Below are 14,244 nucleotides of genomic sequence, written 5' to 3' on the forward strand. Positions count from 1 at the left end.
TCCCTGCCTCCTTGTCACACCTGTTCCCTGTTTTCTCTGATTACCTGCCCTTTGTTATTCCTCAGTATATTAGTTGGTTTTGTGTCATTGTTTGTTGCTGGTTCCTTGTGTTTGTCATACCCCGTTCTCAACCCATGTATTCGTGCTGAGTTTTTTTTCATGTGCCTGCAGAACCTCTTGTAAGTTTTTGGATCAGGACTTCGTTTGTATCTGCAGTGCCTTGTTTGGTTTCTTTTGAAAACCTCTGGAAATAAAGTAAAAACCTTTTACAACATGTTGCTGCCCAGCTCTTGTCTGCACTTTGGTCCGCCCGCAAACCACTTTATGACATTCTTTAAGTTCTAATATATCGTAATTTTAAGTAACCACCATAATCTTTTCGGGTCTTTTATCACTTTCTTTTTGTCAACAAAAAGCTGGCGGAAGAAAGATTGTGTGGTTCAGGCTGTCAACCAGAGAAAAAAACACAGACATCTGAGAAGTATTAAAAGGCCTCTTTAGAGTAGATTAGGTTTGATTTTCGGTAAATATGAGTTAATGTAGTTATGAGCCAGTAATGAGTTATAAAGTTGAGCCAAACCCCTTCCAGTAGCCAGGTTTGGGTTGAATTGTGGGATGCAGTAGAGTAAACAAACACATAATCAAAGGCACTGTGCCCCATGCATTGTTATAGCTGACTTTTCAAAATTATTCAGTATGTTTCTCAGATCAATTTTGCCTGAAATAGTACCCAAAAAGTGAAAGGATTATATTCTCTGTGTGTTCATTAAGCTTGGAACACAGCATCTGCTTCCTGTATTTACATTTGGTAGTCTTCCCCTGGACACATCTGACCAATAAACAGACTAATTGTTCTTCTATGGTTTAAAAGAAAGGTTTTACTCATCACAAACTGTGCCACCCTAGCACCAACACTAACCCTACAATAAATCAGTCCAGGTTTAATTAGGGAAGGTACTGAAGTTGTTGTGTAATCCTAAGGTGGTCCAAATGTCGAACAAGCTTTGGAAATAGTGTGTTTTCATTAATAGAAAAAATATTTAATTAATCTCAAACTGCTTTAAGGAATCTTTGTTATGTGTTGTATCATCCAGTACAGGTTTGATCAAACTAAGAATTTGACATTTGGACCAGTTTAGGACCAGACAAAAGTTTATAAACTTTTTTAAAGTTTTAATGAAACACATTTATTTTATTAATGACATCATGCCCATAAAATGGTCCATGATTTGTTCCCTGCCAACTGTAGTTGCTTTAGCTCACCAAAGAAAATATGATGCAAAATTTACTCAAGCACAGAAATTGAAAAGGACTGCCACTGAATACATTCACATGAACCAGATCCTTGTTTACACAGTTAAGAAACCTGTTTCTTTATTGCTTGTTCAACCAAATCCAAGGTACATTCTTCCACCAAGGACATAAAACGTACAGGATGTGCTATATTGTTTACTGTTATAGAGGAAAGCAACACTTTTAATAGTTTTTTTATACTAAATACCTGCTGAATAAAATATTACTTAATGGTTTAACACTTATTAGGATAATAAAAATACTCTCATGTTGTTATTGATTTCTCTGATGTTTATTAGAAAGAACCCTGCAGTCTGGGACAATCTTTCCACACTACTGAAAAGGGTTTGGGTATGTTTCTTATAACTGATATCGAGTTAAAAATTTTACTATTCTAATAACTTTACTATGCAGTCCTTTCAATGTATTGGAAATTCTTTGGCAATAGAATATGACAATGACACTCGCTGAACACTCAATAGTATAAAACATACACAGAAATATGTAAACACACATCTTCAGTTTCTGATGGAAGGATGTGTAGTGCTGTGAATGCAGGCCTAGAAGCAGACACAACAGCATAATGGCTTACTGTGATCAAGAATGAGGATTATGGTTGTAGTAATTCAAAATAACCATGAGGATTTATGTGAAGGCATATGTGAAGGATAACAGGAAAGACAATGTTTATACTGTTGTCAGGACATCTAGGTGGGGTCAGCCATAAGTGGGACCTGCGCCAGCATCAGATCGTCCATCATCATGGAAAATGTGAGATCCTTTCCCAACAACCTGGATGAATTGGGGGCACTTACCCAGCAGCCTTGTTTATCTCCAGCCTGGACATAAACCACTTGTATACAGAGAACCAGCTGTGACATGACTGGTGCTAGGAGAACCATTTTCTGATCAAGGAGCTGTTGGTGGATTTCCGCAGGCGTAGACCTGCCATACCGACACCGGGGATCATCCAGGGAACTGACATTGAGATAGTGAACTCCTATTTGTACCTGGGTTAGCACCTGAATAAAAAACTGGACTGGAGTCACAATACTAAAGCTCTTTACAGGAAGGGTCAGAGCAGATTCTACCTACCAAGGAGATTGAGATGTTTCAGAGTAAAGGGGGCGCTCCTGAAGAGCTTTTTGACTCTGTGGTGGCATCAGCCATCTTCTATAGTGTAGTATGTTGGAACAGCATCTTATCTACAGCTGAGAAGAAACGGTTAGATAAGTTCATTAGGAAGGCCAGCTATGTCCTCGGATGCTCTCTGGTACCAGTGTAGGTGGCAGAATACAGAAGGACTCTAGGAAAAATAACATCACTTTTGGGTAATGTATCCCACCCCATGCATGAAGTTGTTAAAAAATAGCTCCTTCAGTGACAGACCGCTGCTTCCTCGGTGTACAAAGGAGCGTTAGCGCAGATCTTTCCTCTCAGCAGCTGTTAGATTTTATGAACATCACTACTCCCAACAAACTCAATAAGTGTTTACATCCCTGCTGTTATTATCTACAGTTTTTTTGTTCTTGTAGATCATTTATTTTTGTTTTTTATGCACAAATATGCATGCATATTTTGTAAATTTTTTAAAACTACCTCACTGAGTTGTACATTTCTTTAAATCTGAGTATGTTATTTTCAATAAGTGTGTGTAGATTCTCACTGAAGGCATCAAAACAGTGAATGAGCATATATGCAATTATGTAGCAAACCAAAACTTGTAAAATAACTTAAAATAGGATTTATATTTTAGATTCCTTTAAGTAGCCGTCCTTTGCTGGAACGATTGAAATATTAACCTCTGGCCGTCTCTCAATGAACGTCTGGGAAGTTCTTTCAAGACTCTTTGGAAAACCATTTCAGGTGACCACCTCATGAAGCTCATGGAGAGAATGCAAAGGGTGAAAAGCAGCAATCAGAGCAAAGGGTGGCTATTTTGTAAGAATCGAAAATATAAAAATGTTTAGAGTTATTTCACGCTTTTTGTTTACTACATAATTCCATGTGTGTTCATTCACAGGCTCGTTGCCTTTGGTGAGAATCTACAATTTAAATAGCCATGAAAATAAAGAGACCCATTAGGTGAGAAAGCCTATCAAAACGTTTTGACTGGTAGTATATATTTATTTTACCTGTGTGTCTGTCTGCATGCTTCCATTTTGCTGTATGTCACTTTGTTACTGATTCCACACAAAAGGACACTAAAAGCCTTTTAAACAATGAAACGCCATTTATTATCTCTTTATTTAATGTTCTACTGGAGGTTTCTTTCTGTTAAAAGGAATTGAATGACTTTATTCTTAAACTAAATCTTCTGTAGTGAATTTACAAAACCAGGAGTCTTCGGGCCACACAAGGTATTGCCTAAAAACAATGTCTTATAATTTGTATTGTCAATGCTCATAAAGTGGTTTTCCGCATTATAGCAACGTCTTAATCTGTGTACTGAGAACTTTTCAGCCACTTTTGGGACAATTATTTTGCCGTCTTCAGGTTCCTCTTGTTGGACATACATAAATTTGTTCATCTTGCTTTTTTTGAATACCAACCTCACCCACACCCTCATCTGACTACAAGTTCTACTAAAAGTTGTCGACCCTGAAGAACCTTAAGATGACTTTTATTGTGGATTGATGTGTTGTGAATTAACTAAATGGAGGTAAATTGAATCATCATAGGAATCATGAGAAAATATATCAAAAATGAAATATACCTTTTTAGCGGAGTGGTTAATCTACATTACTTTCCAAGAACTAACAGTATGTGAGTCATGTTTATAGTAGGTTTAACTGAGATAGACTTGATGAAGGATGTGTGAGTCACAAGAGTTGGAAAGAAAGTGCTGGATGGGAATGAAAGGCTCATAATCCTCAAAATGTCCTAAAAAGGGACATATGATGATAGTGGTGTCTGAGTTAATGGGGGACTTGACCCTCGACCTGCAGGGTCATTAGGAGCTCCAAGATAGAGTGTGGTGACAGCATAAAGCTATGAAGTTAGCGATAGCGATATATTTTGCACATCACACCAATGTAATAACGAAGCAGCTGATTTATCAATAAGATGAATGATCACTTTGGAGGGGTCAGTTGAAATATTGATATTCTATAAATAATTTTTGCTCTTAAAACAGCAATAAACAGAGTCTACTTTAGTCATTCAAAACTTATTAATCCACATCCTTTAATAAGAGAAATGTTTTCCTGTTTATTTTCCCTGTGGAATGTGAAATTCCATTGTAGACCCTTGGTCCCTTTTCAGTGGGAAAAGTTCCCATAAGCAGCCTCATAATCTACATGTGCTTTCTTGTCAGAATAAAACCTTTTGCTTTCACTGTGCCCTTCATGAAACCTCCCAACACAGCCCCCAGCCTCTAACCTCCACTAAACTTTTTTTTCCTAGAGGAATTTTAAGGAGGAATGTCTTTCAACACATTCGACCACGCGCCCCTAAATCTCTGCTGCAAACATGTTCCCACTGATTCTCTCAAAGAATTAATTGCTCCAAATAATCTCACCATCTGGTCGTTGAGGTCTATACTTATGAGGCTGCTTACATAGCAATGGTTAGTGCCTATTCAGATGTCTGCAATGCTGCTGTGGTAAAAAGAGGGAGAGAAATGCAGAGAGGGAAAGTGAAGCTTGGAAGGAGGCTGAAAAGCGGAGGTAATGACAAAGACCACCATCTGCTCCTTGTCTTTCTTGTCAGCGACCCTGGACGCCAGCATTGCTATGATCCAACGACAGGCTCCTAACTGGAATGTTTTTCACAGACAAGATGCAGAGACATAGGAACACAATGATATGGAAACTTTCCCTTTTATCTTCATTTTATCAAATTGCAGATTTCTTTTTGCTTATCCAAAAATTATTAAAATTGAATGCACATGTAAGCTAAGAAATCAATATCTTTTTTTATTTTATATATTTGTTGGACAAAGCCTTAAATAATAACTATTAAATGATAATTTGTTAAGATCACATTGTCTGGTTTGTCAGTCGTAGTGTTGACTTGAATCCAAAGTTCTGACCCATTCCTCGAGTGCTGTGATTCCCATCACTAAATTAAATTTGCAATATTCAAGAACTAAAACCAAACGCTCAAAGAACTCATGACTATTTGACGACGTTTTTACTAGACGTTTTTACTTAGATTTGGCTTTATAAACCCTACAAGCTAAGTTTTAGCAGTTTGCCTTAGTGTGTTCGGACCAATGGTTTGCAGGTTGCCTATTCCTCCTAAGTTTTGAGAGTTCTGTCTTTTGCTTTCATCTCAGTGGGACCCATGAAGTAGTACTAATGTTAACTAGCAACCCCTCCAGCTTCCTTAAAAAAATGAAACGGATTCTAGTAAATCTTCTACTGTCTTAAAAACCAAAATAACTTATATCAAGAAGGTTAGGTGTCACTTTTCAGTTGCCCCCCAAAGAACTATCTCTTAAAGAGATAGTTTATGATTTTTGAAGTGAAGTTAAAAGGTTCCAAGATGTTAATATCTGTTGTAAATAACTGTCTTGGGGTCTTTTCCAGTATAGATTTAAATGAGTAGGTCCTGGATTCTGAAGCTAACTGTCATCTGACCACAGATGATGGACCTTTACAGTCATAACACATCTTTAATCTAAAAAAACCATAGTTATTTATACAGACGTTATTTTATGAGTCTTTAAACTGTTGTCACATTTGCACAAGGCAGTTATTCATAAAGAAGCCGGTAAATATTTAAAAGAAACGGAGGCGTTTACAAACACCACCATCAACGTCACTTTTTTTTTTTTCCGTTTCGATCTTTCCATTTCCTATAGGCCAGGTTCTAAGAATATTAAGCCTGATGCTCTGTCCCGACTGTACTCCCCAGATAACACTGTGAAAGAGGCTGTGCCAATCGTTCTTCCTCATTGGACCTTTGGGGGCTTTGGTTTGGGAGATTAAGGACCTAGTTAATTAGGCCAAGCGGCTCGAACCTGACCCAGGCACGGGTCCCCCAAATAGGATTTTTGTTCCAACATATGTCAGGTTCCGGCTAATCCGTTGGTTTCACACCGCCAGTTTTCCTGGCCACCCAGGGGTTAGCTGGACAATTTCTCTTATTTCTAGGAGATTTTGGTGGCCATCTCTTCATAAAGATGTCAGGGAATATGTACAAGCATGCTCAGTTTGCGCTGGGCAGAAGCCAGGCAACCAGCCACCTTTTGGTTTACTCCAACCACTTAGCATTCCTAAGCACCCCTGGTCACACATTGCCCTTGACTTTGTTACCGGTTTGCCCATCTCTAAAGGGATGATGACCATTCTCACTGTTGTAGACTGCTTTTCTAAAGCCTGCCACCTCGCCCCCTTAAAGAATCTCCCGTCAGCCTTTCGCCTTCATGGCATTCCTCAGGAAATATTGTCGGATTGAGGGCCTCAGTTTACATCTCGTGTATGGAAACAGTTTTGTTTGGCTCTTGGGGCCAACACCTCCCTGACCTCTGGCTACCACCCCCAATCTAATGGACAGACTGAGCGTATGAACCAGCAGATGGAGTCCATTCTCAGGTGCTTGTCAGCCACAAATCCTCTGGACTGGAGCATTTACCTACCTTGGGTTGAATATGCCATAAATTCACACGTTTCGTCAGCTACGGGCTTCTCACCATTTGAGGCCTCTGTCGGCTATCAACCGACTTTGTTTTCTGCAGATGAGAAGGACATTGCAGTTACCTTCATTCGCCACCATGTTCGCCGATGTAAACGAGTCTGGTGCACGGCCTCCCAGGCTCTCCTCCACACCGCAGACCAAAATAAGAAATATGCCAACCGCAGAAGGTGGCCCGCCCCTGTGTACCATCCTGGCCAGAAGGTTTGGTTGTCCTCTCGAGACTTACCTCTAAAGGCAGTCTATAAGAAACTGTCCCCCCGCTTTATTGGTCCCTATGTCATTGAGTCTGTCATCAGTCCTTCTGCCCTTCGTCTTCGTTTGCCTTCTAGTCTACATGTTCATCCCATATTTCATGTTTCCCAGGTAAAGCCCTTCTTTTCCAGTGCTTCTTGCTTAAATTCAAATGTGGGTGAAACACAAAACAGATAAAGAGTGTGTGGGCAATGAAGTTTGATTGTTTAGAAGAAATACCATGTGAGTAGATGAGCTTTTGCTATCCACAAGTTAATGCAAGTTAACTAGGTATAATAGATCACTACAAGTGCTTCCAATTCAACCATGGGTATGTGTAGAATATGATTCACAAGGCAATAGTTGGATACACAAGCCACCTTAGCAGTGTGGCGAATTTGTGACAATACTCTACAAAAGATTAAGCTTCTAAAACAGTGGTGACCAATTTCCTGTCCTTCTGGGTCCTTCACATTTTAGATACCACCAATTTTCAGCCTATCATAGAGTTCTGCAGCTCTCTGATAATTACCTATTCACTGTAATGAACAAAGGAAATATATAAGACATGCAGGACACCAGAACAGAAATGAAATGACCAGCATCTGACTTGAAAGTTTTCTGGGCAAGTTCCACTTGGAGGAGACTCCAGGGCAGACCCTGGATGGATGGATGAATGGATGGATGGATGGAGGGATGGCTCACTCATCTAGAAGCTTGACATCTACATTTATTTAATGTACAATGTGAATCCAAAATGAGTTTCAGATTTGTAGGAAAGTGGAAAAATGTATCAGCCCAATCTGAACTTGCTGCTATTGAGGACTGAAAAATAAAGGACAAGAGGATTTCTCATTTCCTTAAGGTTGTGTGGTTTTGGTCATTGTAGTTGCTGTTTTAATTCCATAAACAGTATGTGGGTTATCTTTGGTCGGTTTATTCTTTCTCCTCTTTCACACACCTTGCAGAGTATTAAAGTTCTTCTATGTCCCACAATGCAGCATGCTCATTATGTCAAACCCTGATCACCAGCTTTACTGGCTCCAGGGACACTTCTGAGAAAAAATGCCAAGAATGTTGGGGCCAACTATGCCATTAGCATCATAATTGAACAGGCAGATTGAGTGTATTCCTCCCACACATTTTATTTTACACTTCGTAGTTTAAGGGTTACAGCACCTTTCAGTTCATGAATAGAATTAACATTTTATGAATGTTTAGCCCTTTTCATTATAAATATTGTTAATTGTTAAAAGGATTTTGTTATTACTAGTGTGTGTTTTCTAAAAATGCCTTCTTAAATTAGTAATAAGCTATTTTAAATGTTCATCACAGGTAGTAGTTAAAAATAATTTTGTTAATTAAGCACTAACTTTTAATTTCAAACCCAAATTCATCTTTTCTACAAATGCTAACTTAATCAAAAGGAAGGGAAGTCTGAGTGAAAATTAAATCATTCTGTCAAACCACACATGTTTCAGTTTCGGCCTTCTTCAGGGTAAGTCCTCAACTTTTCATCAACATCACATTTAGTGGCATCTAAAAAATACTCTCCAAATAAAATTGCATGGAGTGCCGGCAGTGCCTTGCAGTTTTTGGCTGTGATGTCCCTTAAGCTAAAATTAATAACATCAAGAAGGGAAATTTAGTCATGTGGTTGATGATTGTAGTCTCTCTGCCACCACACATTCTTTCACCTCTCCTTTGTCCTACCTCTGGGTCCACTCTTCGTCCCTCTCTACCTCTTCCTCTCCCTAGGCCTCATCCGCCCTCAGTCAGCTGTTGTTCTCCCTTACCTAGATATTATGTGTCTGTTTGTTCTGTTTCTACATCGAACATTATCAGTCCGAAAAGAACCATTTTTATGTCTGTCAATGTAATTGAAAGAACTTCATCACCAGTCTTTGTGTTAAATTGAAACTGGAGTAAGATTAGTGTGGTGCAGTTTACCAAACATAAATTTGCTCTATGTTAAAGATTGAATGATCGGTTTATCATTAGGTTTTAGGACTCCTATGTCGCTGTCTGCAAAAAACTAAAATGTTCTATTGTTTTGGTTTTGGGTATAACTTTGAAGAAAATGTAGGCAATTCAGAAATGTGCTCACTAAATGCATATAGTATTACAACAACATCAAATGTGTCAGTGGTATGCCCACTAAAGAATGTTGTGCTTATTTTGTTAAAAGTTTTGAAAATGTGACTATGGGTTGGAAAACTGTATGCTAAAGATTGAAAAAAACCCTCAAATATAATAACAAAAACATTATTTTACAAATGAGTATTTCTATCTATGACAATAGTTCACTAAAATAGATAAATTCAGTAAATGTAAGAATAACTTTTAGTTGTAAAGATTATTAGATGCAACTTATCGAAGAGGTTTTTCTCCTCTACTAAAAAAATTGGCCACACACACCTGTCATGTTTCACACATTTCCTGCCAACTGCAGTGCTTTTGCCTGCCTGATGATTTGAGTGTCCTATGTTTTTATCACAGTCCACACTGGTAGCAGAGCCTAAGAGAGGATTTTTTTTCTTAAACACAGCACAAAGTATAAAAGTATGCAGCGATGCTAGCCTGAGTTCCAGGCAGTTGCTGTAATTGTGTTTGCAGTGCAGGGAGAGGAGCCAGCACAGATGGTTAGGTACCAAAGGCAGTGGACTTTTGTCTCATGCTTTTAAATTGGAGTGCTCTCTTTCTTAGCTAATATTTAGCTCCTTCAAATGCTAATGGAGTGGCTTTGCTCTCCAAGGTTAGCATAACAACTATGGGAAAGCCTTTAGATCCCAGACATTTGTTTCCCTGATGAAAGAGCCTGCACATCGAGATGTCAGGTCTCTCAACACCATTTCCTGAACCACCCCCTGTCAATTTCAAGTTACATGCACAACTTGTGCCTCTTCTTAATGCTTACTTTCCCCTTTCACTTATTTTCCTCTCTGATGATTTTGAGAACAAACTGTTGTCATGTTTTTAATGTTGTGTGTGTCTGTAGACTGTTTAGCCTTATGGGGACCAATCTCCACCCCTGAGGCTGCAACCCGTATGTTTAGAGGTTAAAGTTAGGCCCAAGTGGAGTTGCTAAAACAAATAGAAGTCAATCAGTAGTTTTTTATATGGCTACTATTACAAACTGTTGTGTGTGTGCGTATGTTGTCTTGTTAATGTTACCTATTTAGGACTTTTTTTCTGGTTAAACCACGGTATATTCACTTACCTCCTAAAAAAACCTAAAGACCGAATGGGGGCCAAAGTCGGATCTCTATTTTTAGGGTTGGGGTATAGCTTCGGTGTGAATTAAAGGGGACATACCATGCTTTTAAATTCTTTCAAATTAAAATCATTCAGTTGTGGTCTATATAAAGTGGAACTGCAATGCTTTGGTCTGAACTCCTTGTTATTGTAGCTCTACAGGCTCCTCCTTTACCTGTTCTGAGGTGCATCTGAGAGCAACTCATTTTGTTGCAGTCTCTTTAAATGCTGTTGAGGCACTTCACACAATACAAAACTGTTTATGTAATAATAATATTTAAAACATGCAGTACAGTTCTGTGCTCAAGGAGCTAATGGCACACAGCACTAACATAAGCAGAAGGCACGATGCTACTGCTATCAAAACAAAGGCCAGGATGTCATATTAACACAATAAATTCATGTCTAAAATAAAGTTTGTTGTCATTTCAGCATTATTTGCAGCTTACTGCTTTGCTGTCTCTGTCGTTTAGACAGAAGGAACTGACCCGTTAATCAGATAAGGCCTTTCAGCAAATCCTTCTTGATTCTCGTGGAGGTTGTGTCAGGATCTGTGCTTTGTGTGTCTGTTGGTGCTTTTACTGTGCTCAGCCCCTAGATGGCGTGGAATCTGGAGGAGAGGTGACAGGTGTTCGTTATTCCCCTGATTATTCTGCGGAGGACTATTTAAGGAGGAGGCTGCCAGCAACTCCCTGCCAGAGTGTTGCCCTTAGTGGTACTACTCAGCCACGTTACCTTTGCCTTTGCCTTGTACACCAAGAAACTTTGTCTTTGTATCCTGCAGGTTTCCTGAACCTGATTTTGCCTTGCATTTAATCCTGCCTGGATAAACCGTCTTCTGGAAGGAAGCAATCCAGTTCCATGAACAAAGACTCAAGTCTCTCATGACTTCGTTGGATCACGCCAGCTGGCAGCCTCCTGATTACTGCGTACCTCGGACCTCCATCTGCGAACCCTGTCCACCCTCCTCCCTCCATCACACCTCATGGATTACAAACTCTCCTGGCTTACCATATCCACCAACTTCAGTCTCACCGGCAAACAACCACTTGGTTTCTCCACTCCCCCCTCTGGCGGAACCCTCCACCATTCTTTGTAAGACAGATTTATTACTTTCATGACTTCAGCCCCAGAGTTATCCCTGCTTACCTTCTTATTTATTTCTACAGTTTGCATCCTGGTTCCAGTTCCCTGCATTATTCACCCAGTTGTAAATAAACACTTTACCGAACAATACCGTCTCCTGAATTGCTTTCTACATGTGGGTTAAATCCTTTAAACTCAATATGACAGGTTGCTGAAGGCATGCATCCTTGAATATAAATTTCCCCACTGATGTGGAAACATTTCCATGAAAAATAAAATTTAACCAGGCACTTTGAAGAGGTTCTGATGTTCAGGATGGTGTAATGAATTGTGTGGGTTGATATATCCAAGAACCGAACCAAACTTATCTTCTTTCAGCTTAGGCATACTTGAGTTAGAACTACAAAATCGCAGCAAAAAATAAAAATGGTGGGTACGCAAAATTCATTAGCCAGAAGTCCATGACCTTATGTAGCTGTTCCGCAGCAAATACTGTGACATAACATAACAGATGATAGAGAAGACTGAAAAATATGACCCGAACAGAATATAAAGATATCTTTGCAGCTCCAGGAGAGACTATATTGAACATTTTTTTTTCTCTCCTACAGACTCCAAGTACACAACAAAATGTACTTCAGGGCTAAAAAAGTGGATTTGCATGTATGTCCCCTTTAAGGTTGGATAGGATTTGGGTTGGAAATATACCGGTAATGGTTCAGATTAGAATGGAAGTCAAAGTAAACTCCTAGAATGTGTTTTTTTTTTTTTGTTTGGATGTGGATACAGTAGGATAATAAATAAATGCTAGGAGAACAGATAACTAGATTACTTGAAATGATAAATAAGGCTGTGTGTATTTCTGTCAATTATTCAATAATTATTTAGAGATGAGAAAAAAGCAGAGTGCCTGATTTTGTGGCATGAACTTGAATTATTTATTTCCAAACCTCTCAAAATATACAAAGATGTCAATGATAAACTGCATATTTTGGGTGTGGAAAAATTTTTTTTTCCACTTTTTATTTTAAGAAAGATAGATTGTGGTTTATCCACACACTGATGATAATGCTCTGTTTTTTTAAACTTCATCTGATCCATTGTGATGAAGGAAAAATTATTTATATCACCATGGAAACAACCATAAAAGGGATAAAATCTCTGAAAGCAAATGAAAAAACTGCTTTGGTTTTGATCAGAGCTCTTAAATTTATTTATTTTGTTAGTTCTGAGACATAGGATAACAATTTTCCTTGTTCGTGTGGTTTGTAGTCAGGGAGATGGATACACTGCATTATTAAATATATATCAAAAGACAGAAATATAGGATGGCCCATAAAATGATCTTCAGTAAGTTGCAGCATTTCCCCCTGTGAACAGTTGCAGAGGCAAACAACTCAGATTATACTTTAACACTGTAATAAAACACAATCTTCCCTCCATCTCCGCAATGCATTATTCACTTCCAGTTGCCAAGAAGGGACTCTGGAGGATAGTTAGAAGCCTCTAGAATATTTATATAGCATGCTAAAGTGCTACCGACACACACACCCGTACACACAAAGCCTTATCAAAATGTGTAGGTTCCTGCCAAGAATTTGCCACAAATAAACTGAAAGTTTAAAACCTCCCTGACAATGTTTGAATGTTTGTTCAAGATGTGCGAGTAAAAAAAGAATATGTTCTGTTTTTGAAATGATTCCCATTCGTGTTACACTGTCTCCTTCTCTCTAGTTTTGGCCCACATACTTTAAACTGTTTGTCTGTTTTCCAGTCCAGGCCAGCCATGACTTCTTTCACCAGGGATTTCTATAGTAAGAGCACTCTAAGCCAAGCTGTAATGGAAAAGTAGTCACACATCCTTTGAGATGTTCAGTATGCTTCTAAAAAGGCAAGAAATATGGTAGAATATGTTATTAAAGCGTGCGGAAATAGTTTAGTAAAATACTTTTCTTGACAGTCAGTTATTTCCAAAATATGACAAAAAAACAAATATAAGTAATGCATAAGTAATGTATTCCTTCTTGTTACAGTTGAACCCTGTGAATCCCACACCTTTGACCCCAATACAGATACACTATTCAGAGTGGTATCAGAAGAAAAGACATACATATAATTATAATCGAAGGACATGAAGTTCCACAAAATCCCTTTAATTTTCTCACATTTAGTCACACTTAACACATGTGTTTCAAGACAGCAGCACATAGGGCAAAAGTAAGAAACAGCCTTATACCAATCTTAATTTTTACTTCTTTTTGCGCAGGTACAAAGTGAACAGCTAACTTCATTCCAGGACACATCTCATCTCATCAGCTCAGATGAAAATGTCAAAGAGTCCTGCTGAAATCACTCTATCAATATAATGACATGACTGATTTCAATAAAGGAGGGACAGATGTGCTTGAAATAATTTACATCTTATGTTGACAATGATTATCTCTAAAAAATGCATACAAAGTCTCCATAGTGACATGAAGACTTCTGGACACCAGCCCTGTGACAAGACAGAAAGCAGATAGACATTTCCTGTGTAAGAAAAACATCAAGACCAGAATTAAATACTGCAGGAAGTATAAAAGTGGACAGCAGAATACTGGCACAAAGGTTTTTTTTTGTTTTTTTTACTGCATTTGCTTTCAAAAACTAGAGGAATAAACAGAATTCAACCAACTATGACTAACCCTAAACTCTACAAAAAGTAGCATCTATAAACTATGTTGGACAATGTTAATG

Source organism: Girardinichthys multiradiatus, chromosome 3, assembly GCF_021462225.1.
Source record: "Girardinichthys multiradiatus isolate DD_20200921_A chromosome 3, DD_fGirMul_XY1, whole genome shotgun sequence".
Lineage (NCBI taxonomy): Eukaryota > Metazoa > Chordata > Actinopteri > Cyprinodontiformes > Goodeidae > Girardinichthys > Girardinichthys multiradiatus.